Here is a 9,506-nt window from a genome sequence, read left to right as displayed (position 1 = left end):
GGGGCCTTACCCCAGGAAGCAGACGGACAGGGGACGGCATGCCAAAGAGGAAACACAGGCCCCACGGGCACCGTCTGGTGAGGCACACTTGGGAGGGGCTGTACTGGCCGCGGAGTCAGGCCTGGAGCCCGGAGCCCGGGTGGTGTCCCCGGGGGAGCCTGGTGCCTGCAGGAGGCCAGCAGCTTCCCAAAGCCTCCACGGGGCCCTCACCACTGCCTCCGCCCCTTGTGAGGCTTCCTGGGAACAGTGGTTTATCTTCATACAGATTGAACCAGAGGCAGTTTAGCAAGTCACGCAGCCCAGAGGAAGAGCAGCAGGGCCCGCCCCCGCGCCCACACGACAGGAGGCCCCGCTCAGCTCGGGAGTCACGCCTACGGCGCCTCGGGCCAGCGGCTCCCAGGCCCCAGTGGTCCCACCTCCTCCCACAGGCCAGCCCTCTGGACGGCTCTTAGCCGCCCACCTGCAGGTCTGGCTCCACCCACCCAGGGCCTGCCTCCCTCTGTGTGCAGATAAGTGCACTGCGTGGACAGCTGTTTATCCCAGCACGGTGACCGGGCCAGCCTCTGGGGACAGCACCGCAGGGCCCAGCCCCGCGTCTCTGCCGGCCTGGGGCACAGCCTTCGGCCCCTTCCCTGCCTTCTCTGCTCATCAGCCACAGAGGCCTGGGCACCTCCCCTCCCTCCCGACGGTGGTGTCCGGGCCCTGGACGCCCAGCCCTGAGGACACCACCTCTGTGGCAGGCCATGGTGTCTCTACCCACGTGCAGAAACAGGCCAGCAGCACAGGGGGCCCCCGATCTCTCCAAACCTGCACAGAGTGCCCTATGCCAGGACAGCCTGCACTGAACCTGTGACCGAGGAGCAGCTAGAAGACACCGAGGCCTCGCTGCCGGGCTACAGGCGCTGACCCACTCCCTTCAGCCGCCCGCACATCCAGGTGGGCACCCAGGTTGGCTGCCGTTCGGGGTCAAGCCCAGGGAGTGGAGTTGCCACATGGGGCCCCTTGCCTTGGCCTTTCAGAGTATGAGAAATGCCTGTCTTTACTCTTCCCGCCACTTTGAGGTGGGCTTTCAATTACTTGCAACCAAATGCATCCTAGAAGGTCCTGAGGACCCGGTTCCCAGCCAGCTGTGAGGAGGTCGCCTCTGTGCTCCTATGACCCCTATGACCTCCACCCTTTCCAGTGTCACTCTCCCCGGGGCCCAGCTTTCTACCACCTCCTTCTCCAGGAGCGAGAAGAAAAGCCAGGACACATACTGCACACAGCAGAGACTGCGAAAGGCCACACTGCCTTACTCAGGTAGATGGTTAAAAGAATTCAGCTGAGTCCCAGAAGTCACCCGGTCATCACTTCCCTCCACTCCTGGGCTGGTCTATTCTCCTTTCACCCTGAGACCAGGGTTGAGTCATTCCCTTTACCGACTTAAAATAAGGTCTTTTTCTTCTGGGGTCCCAGACGCAGCCATATCTGAATTCTCACTGGAAATACGCTCAGTTAGAGGCACCAGCCTCTCGTTCCAGCTGCACTGCCCTGTCTTCTCTCGGACCGTGGGTCCTGTCCAGAACCCTCTTCTTGGAAAGGACCCTGGATGTGAGCCCCCCACCAGCCCCAGAGATGGTTCCTCCCTCTGGAGCCTTGCCCTGGAATCAGCCATTCCCTCGAAAGTGCTGCCCAGTGAGGAACGGGGCCTGGTGCTTAGGGAGCCCACGGCGTGTGGGTGCACGAGGCCCTCGGCTCCAGCGCTGATGGTGTCTGACGATGTCGTGGAGGAGACCCAAACGAAAGGCCAGGAAGTCTGAGGAAGACAGGTGGGGGGATTCTGAATACAAGCTCCGGTTTAGAGGCGAGACAGAACTTGAACCGACGGTGGCGGTCAGGGTGGGGCATCGCCGACGCAGAGAAAAGGCAGAAGCGGAACGGCAGGAAGGGCGGCCGCTCAGGAAGAGACAGGAAGCAGATCAGAGGAAGCCGGGAAGCCAGGCTGGGCCCAGGTGGCGGGAGCTCGGGGTCCACGGTGAACGGGAGTTTAACCTGGCAGACGAGAGGACACAGCGTTTCTGTCTCCCAGCACCTGTTGATCGCTCTGTGTTTTAGTCCAGGTCGCTGTGGAGGAGATGGTGAGCTCTGGGGGTCTCTGGGGGTGTCTAAGGCTGGCTCCTTCTCTCTGCAGCCCCAGCACTTTTCCCTGTGTCCGGCATACAGTAGGTGCTCAGTACACGCTTGCTGACCAAATAGTTAAGTTGATCATATCTGCCCTTTCTGAGAAGTCATCCAGCTGCCGGGGCAGAGGCGATGGGAGTTACGGGGGAGGGCGGTGTGAAGAGATGAGAAGCAGTTAGGAGTTCAGACCAGGGCAGCAGGAGAAGGAGGGCGAAAAGGGAAGAATGGGTCAGAAAGAACCGATATGCCTTAACAGAGCATGAAAAATAAACGCGAGGGGCCGTGAAAGGGACTCCAAGCGTTCACCCCCGGAGACAGGAGCTGGGTGGTCCTGGGAGCTTGGACCCCTGCGCATCAGGCCAGAGACCCCACCGGTGTTTGCCCGGCTATGTCCCCAATACAAGGAGCACAGACCACCAGGCTCTCAGCAGGTGACACTGTAGATGACAGCCGTTCAGCCACTTGTAGACGACTCCTCGGTTAGAAACACAGCCTGGCCTGAGGGTCAAGTGGCCCCACCTTGGAAGCACCTGCACAGGAGGCGGCCTCCAGCCAAGAGGCCGAGTGGGAAGCAGGGGCAGAGAGGGTGGCTCGGGGCCCCAGAGACGGAGCTGACGCGGCAGTTTTGCCAAAAGCTCTTGAGAGCTCACTGGGAAGGAGGACCAGGTCACTGACGGTGACACCGAGGCCACCGGTGGGTGCTGCGCCGCCGCTAGTCAGCTCAGGGACACAAGCTCGGGCTCAGGAACATGTTTACATCGTCACAGAGAAACAGGCACCTCTGTCTCTCTCCTCAGGGGTTGGGGTCACCCCAAAGACACTCATTTTGAGGGCACAATCAGGGGTTTTCGCCAAATGGTAGGTGACCTCATGGTGGGACATTCGGTTTGAGTGGATAAGTGGTCAGAGAACGTGGAGATGACCGGCCAGCAGAACAAAGCACACGGTGGTGACCGTGCCCCCAGGCCACCCCGCAAGGGAGTCCACTGCTGACGGGGCTAGTCTCCCGGGGCGCAGGAGGGGCCAGCTTCCAGCCCCCCAGGACGCAGTGAGGCGCCGGAGGAGGCAGGAATTCGGGCCCCGTCCAGGCAATCCTGGTCTGAGCTACTCTGGGCTGGTGGGGATGCAGATGGGAACCCCCGGGTTGCACTAAGCCGGCCCAGAAAAGACCTGCCCTCCCCCAGGTCCCCACCCCTCGCCCCCGAGCCCTCTGCTTGGGCTCATCTGGGGCCCCTTTCTGAGTCCACACACGTGGCTCACAAGTTCCCGCCCCACGCCAGGTCCGCCCGTTCCACATCTTCTGCACGCGGGGATTAGCCTCCTCTCTGTAAGCAGAAGCCCGAGTATTACTGTTATCCTGGAACATCGTCTATATTAGAAATCTAAGCAAGGGGGACATGGAATTCTTCAAAAGGAGAGAAGAGCTAGAGTTTACAGAACTCCGACAGATGTCAAAGCCCTCTTCTCTGCCATTCTCTGGAGGGGCCACCCCGTCCCCCAGCTGCAGGCACCCTCCCCTGTTAGAACTCAGGAAGGGGCCCAAACCCAAAACACAGGCTCCTGACACGGACGCAGCGTTAGCACCAAGAAGCATCTCAGAGGAGCCTGGGAGACGTCAGATCCCAGGGATGAAGGGCGCGTTGCATGTGTCCATGGGCATCAGAAATGTCCTGTATGTGTGTCTCAACATTCTACAGAAATTGTTGTCCCAAAACTCTGCCAAGTATGTCATGGCAGCAGCCAGGCGTCTGCTGTGACAGCAAACAGATTTCCTGATCCCCAGGCGCACACAGGAAAGCACCGTAAATCTTAGATGAGACCAGTGCCCTGGGTGGAGTGACCGGTGGCCAGAAATAGCTCCTTTCCTGCAAGGACTCAAGATCGCAGCGCAGATAGGCCTGCGGAGGGGCCGGGCGGAGGGGGAGGCCGGGCCTGCGAGCCCTTGAAACGGTCTCGTAAAGGCGCGGGTTGCAGCGCCCACGGGGGCGGAGGCAGCGCGGGCACGCGTGGCCGCGGCGCTAAATGAGCTGTTAACGCAAGTCATCCGAGTGCAAGAGCCAGGAGCGCCTCGGCGCCAGCGACACGGGCGGGCGGGCGGGCGGGGGGCGGCGGTCCCGGGACAGGTGCGGGGAGGCCGGCGGGGCCCTGGCCCCCGGCTGTGGGGCGCCGGCGGACGACGGGACCGGCGCAGGGGGACACGGCGTGGGGGGCTCACCCGGGCGGAGGGGGAAGGGGAGGGAGGCCCGCGCCTCGGTGCTCACAGGTGAGCGTCAGGTCAGGTGCGCAGCAGTCGCATGGGAAGCCCTGAGCCCGGGAGCGAAGGTGTTGGGCTTCCTGGGTGAGGCCGGTGCGGCACATCCCAGGTCCCCCGGGTGCTGGGAAGGTGGGGTGACTGGCCAGGCCTCCAGTTGCCCGCGGACGCGGGGAGCAGGACCTTTGGGGGGTGCGGGAGGGCTCCAGGGACAGTGGGTAGGGGAGCGTGCAAACTGGCTTCCTGGGTCCACACTCCTTTCTCCACCGGTAGAAAGGCCCTAACATTTTTTTCAGGCGCTTTCCCACGGGCCATCTCTGCAGCCCGGCGATGTGAGCTGCGAGCAGAGCCCGTCACCTCAGTTTGCAGACCTTCTAAAGGCTGGATACAAGCTGGCATGCCTGAGCTTTTGTAAGTTTTTAATAGCTGATTTAACTTTAACTTTAGCTTATTTATGTCAATACACACGTTCATACAGACACAGCCAGTGAAAAACTTCTCCCTTTGGAAAAGGCATTAGAATTACGATGTAGTGATTAAGAAAACGATAACATGCCAGTGAGATTCCTGTACCACATCCTGATAAGAGAGGAAGATCACTGGAACGGTGGGGCAGCGCGGCCACCTCACGTCAGGGGCCCTAGGCCTGAGGGCCACGTAGCCAGTGCCTGCGATATGGACCCAAGGCTACAGCATGGAGGACAGTCCAGAAACGCAGCAGGAGTGGCTTTTCCCTCCGTATTCATCGTTCACCAAATATTTATTGAGCACCTGGTCAGGAGCCAGGACCCAAGAAGGAGAGGCTGGGACCGGCCTCCTGCCTATGGGGCGGGAGGGGGTGGGAGCCGCGGCAGCACCCAAGTGACAGAGTGACCAACCGATTGAGACTGTGGCCCCGTGTAGCCCGAGGAAGCCGAGCGCTGATGCCCCAGGAGCCAGGAGCTCCCAGAGCCCCACCGCAGACGATGGGGACGCTGCCGGAAAGACAGTGACTCTGGCCGCCCCAGGAATGGTCCACTCCTGCCAACCCCCCAGGAAGAGGCTGCCATGACCCCCATTTTATAGAAGAGGAAGCCGAGACCTCACAGGACATTCCACGGGTCTCACAGGACAGGGCAGAGCCTGGCTTCAAAATCATGTCAGGTCTTGAGTTTTTTAAAACTTGTTTTCTTCCTACAGGAAGAAGAGGCAGCTCGTGCCGTGATCTGGTCCCATCACAGCACCAAGGGCAGGACCTGAGGGCGTCTTCCAGGGCACACAGCACAGAGCGGCCAGGCCAGCCCTGCACCCGTCTCTCTGAGCCCAGACAGGGCGGCAGACTCGCGTGCGCCAGAGATGGTAATCCTGCGGCAACGATGCCAGCGCCGGGCCCTCCCACCGCCTCGTGCGGTCATTAGAGCAGCCGGGGCCAGTGCCTCGATTCCCTGTGTAGAAAGAAAGAAACAGATGGCAGGTGCTTTGGTGTTCACACAGCTAAGACCTGAGAACCAGACCCCGGCGCTGTGGGCTTCCACCTGTGCTCTGGCCACCGGGGTGCACGGCTCTGCTGCAGAACAAAGCCAGAAGGAGTCCGAGGATCCCTCCCCACCTCACGTGCAGTGATTCTGGGGTGAAGAGCTTTGAATTCAGCTCCTCCTTTAAAAACACAAGCCGTTTAACTAGGTCAGGTAAACACAGCGATATGTGGACCAGCTCAGCCCAGCTCTGAAGGCTCGTGGCGGAACGTCTGAATTAGGGTGGGGAAGGGCGCCGTTATCCATTAACTCTGTCCCGGTTCACGGGGCAGGTGGCTCTGGGAACGGGCAGCCGACGTGGCCCACCTTCAGCTGCCCAGGATCTCCCCGGAGCAGCAGCAACGGGGCCACGCGACCAGGCACCTCCAAGCACCCGCGTCACAGGGTGCCAAACCTTGGCTGGAGAACCGGAGGGGCAGAGTCCGCATGAACCAGAGCAGGGCCCCACGGCCCTTGTCCCCACCACTACGTCCTCCGCGGGAAACCTTTAGCCAAAGAGTAAGTTTAATCCGAGAAGGGAGAAAATGCAGAAACGAAGGAAAACAGTCAGAGGAGACCGAACAATCATGGCTTAGTCATCAAGCACAGCCAAGGGCCTTTAGCTCTGCTTTAAGCGCTGCAGGTCATATTCTGAGCCGCATCCCGTGAGCTGCACCGAAGCCCCCGCCAGGTGGAGGAGGTCGACTGCATCACGACCACACTGAAGCCACGCCATACGCTGTCCCACTTCACACGATTCCGAGAACTGGCCTCAAAGAAACGGGAACAAACCCTGCAGCTAAGGGTTAACTGTTCTTAAAACAGCCAAGGTGACACCGATCAGACCACCATATCCCCGATTTCAAGACGACTGTAGGAGCTGACTGCGCTGTCCTGCCCCCCGCTCCGCCTGCACACCCCGAAACTGCCCTTTAAAAGCCCCTGGCCCCTGAGCAGCCATCGGGAGCTGGTTCTCAGACAGGAGCCCACCCTCTGCCCCGGCTGCCGGACTCCGAAATAAAGCAAACTTTCCTTTCCGAGCAACCCTTGTCTCTCGAGAATTGGCTTTCAAGCGGCGAGCAGCGGGACCTGGGTTCGGTAACACACACACACGCACACACACACGCACGCACACACGCACGCACGCACGGCCCAACAGAGGCCTGTGATGGGTGAGTGGTTCCCACACCCTGCGCTCTCCCCACGGTGCCGCAGCTGTGTCCACCCTCGGCTGCCGGTGACAGCGGGGTGATGCCTCCACAGCCCCCGGTCCCAGCCAGCTCTGCGAGAGCCTCCAGGCACCTCCCCGTGCACAGCTGTCGCGGGGAGACTCGCTGGAGGAAGAGACCCTCAAGGTGCAATTTCAGATCCCGGGAGGGGCAGGAGGCCCCGGGAAGCCACGGAATATTCTGCATAATCATAAGAATGTCCCTGTATGAAAAGGCAACTCCCAACAAGTCAGACGGATGTGGCACAGAGGACAGGGGGTCGCAAGACCTGGGCCACACGCCTTCCAGCCTGGCCCCGGGCAGACCCCTCAGGCAGGGCTGACCCCGCACAGCTGCGGCGGGTTAGCAGGGTCCCTCTCGGTCTCTGTGCAGATACGAGGAAGGCAGCATTCTCTTGGAGGAGGAAAGAAAATCGTCTCTGCCCTCCGAGCGCAGAGGTCAGCTGGCGGAGCCCTGGAGTCCCAGGCCAGCTCCCCAAAGCTCTGGGGCGTCTCCAGGCGGGCGGCCCTCACCCCGCCCTCCCTGGGGCGCAGGCTCGCGCGTGCCGCCCCCGAGCCGCTTTGGTGAAGAGTACACGTGCCGGGCCTGCTGCGGAGGCAGCTCCCCCGCTAAGCATGCCCAGACGCCGGCGGCCAGTTCACCCCGCCCCTCCTCGGTCCCACCACGTGTGCTCCCCGGGCACCCGCTCGCGGCCTTGGCGCAGAGCTTCCCACACGGCGCGCCGCCCCCCCAGGCCCCCGTGATGCTGGACGGCTCCGGAGCACCGAGGCAGCTTTCCGTCCCCGCGGCCCCGAGGGAGGAAGCCTGTCCTCCACGCCCCCGGCGTCGCCGAGAAGCGCCGGGCCAAGAAGCAGACACATCCGGGGTCATTCTGAGCAGACGCTTCAGACCGGAAAGCGTCCTCCAAGCAAGGGTCTCAAAAGGCTGTCGGAGCAGCCGCGTCCGCCCTGGAGCGCCGGCCTCCATCCCTGCTCGGGGCAGGCAAGGCGTGCAAACAGTGGCCGGTCCGATCCGTCGTGGGGTGCGCGCGCGCGCGCACACACACACACACACACACACACACACACACACACACCGTCGGCCAGCGTTGTTGGTAAATAAGAAACTTGTGTCAGGTTTGGTTTTGCATGATGATGCGGCAGCCACGGCAAATCTAAAACAAAGCCCTGTCTGCCCCTCTCAGAGGAAAAGCAGACCCCGAGGGCCCCGGGCTTGGACAAGATCATTTAAAATACCCTCTTGTCATTCCTCTTACGGGTCGTGTACCCCGCACACAGCAGGGCTTTCTCCTCCAGGCTCTATTTCTGTTCAAGTGAAAAGTTTGGGGTCAGCTGAATTTGACACCTCTTGTGAAATTCCAGAGGTTCAAAAACTAATGGAATTTAAGGCAAAAGGATCTTTTTTTAAAAAAAACATACCCAGGCCCAGGCGGTCATCATGGATGTCCTTTTATAATAGAAGGAGGGAAGTGAAGAGAAGCGACATTAGTTCTTAGAATAAATATGGGTTTGTTGCTGCTCACACCTCAGCTACTTGTTTGCACTATTGGAGAAAATATGTAACTTTTTTATGAAAGGAAGTTTTTCATATAAAAATGTTTTTGTATGAAAAACAGCGCAGCAGCCAGAGATTATCTGCTTTAAAGGACATGTTTTGCTGATTCCAAGTCTGTGACAACATTAGAAAACATCCCCGGAGCCCTCTCCCCGTGGAGCTGTTTCTGGACGCGGCCGCCTGCCCTGTTGTGAGGTTTTCCCAGAGTTTCACCCCACTGCCAAGCCCCCAGGACTTGGTCCCTTAGCTCCAGGGATTCCTCTGAAGCTTGTACGGTTTGGGAGAAGTTGGTGGGGGGGGGGGTGGAGACAGAAACAGCACCCGCCCCACACCAGGCGCTCTTGACCACAAGCCGCCAGCCCGTGAGGGTCAAATGACACCTCAGCCTTTTGCTGCCGTCCTGTTTTTTCCTGTCTAGAAACTAAGGGTTTTGCATTTTATTCTCCAAAGAAACAAAAAGTATTGTACATTTACTGTAACAAGCCCCAGGAAAATAATATCACCAACCAAATAAAATCGTAAAAAGTAAGTAAAGCAACAAGGCAATCGGTCACCAGACTTTCACAGTTGAGGAGAAAGATGCCGTGTGTCTCACCTGCTCTCTACCTGTGTTTTACTCTGACTTCACTGTCGGCAAAGCAGCTGCCTTTTCCAGGAAGCTGATCTGAACGTGAGAATGAAATTTTGGTGTTGTCTAAAGACAGCCCTCTAAAAACTCCACTGTACTTGGGCTTCTCCACCTCAGCCGTGGCGTGTCTGCTTCTTGTCTTTGCTGGGCTGGAGAGCCTCAGATTTCCACTGAAATCACTCGTCTCCAAA

The 9,506-nt window shown here is 59.6% G+C and overlaps 1 long non-coding RNA gene across 1 annotated transcript; it reads left to right on the top strand.

The window, feature by feature from the left end:
* Nucleotides 1-342: 342 nt before the first annotated feature.
* LOC109548352 (uncharacterized) lies at nucleotides 343-6,983 on the top strand. The gene is made up of 3 exons (XR_002174439.3): nucleotides 343-2,117; nucleotides 4,708-4,822; nucleotides 5,591-6,983. It is a non-coding gene; the product is annotated as an uncharacterized lncRNA (long non-coding RNA).
* The last annotated feature ends 2,523 nt before the right edge of the window (nucleotides 6,984-9,506 follow it).

This window comes from Tursiops truncatus, chromosome 17, assembly GCF_011762595.2.
Source record: "Tursiops truncatus isolate mTurTru1 chromosome 17, mTurTru1.mat.Y, whole genome shotgun sequence".
NCBI lineage: Eukaryota > Metazoa > Chordata > Mammalia > Artiodactyla > Delphinidae > Tursiops > Tursiops truncatus.
The sequence above is the reverse complement of the archived record's forward strand: the minus strand, read 5'-3'. Positions and strand labels throughout refer to the sequence as shown.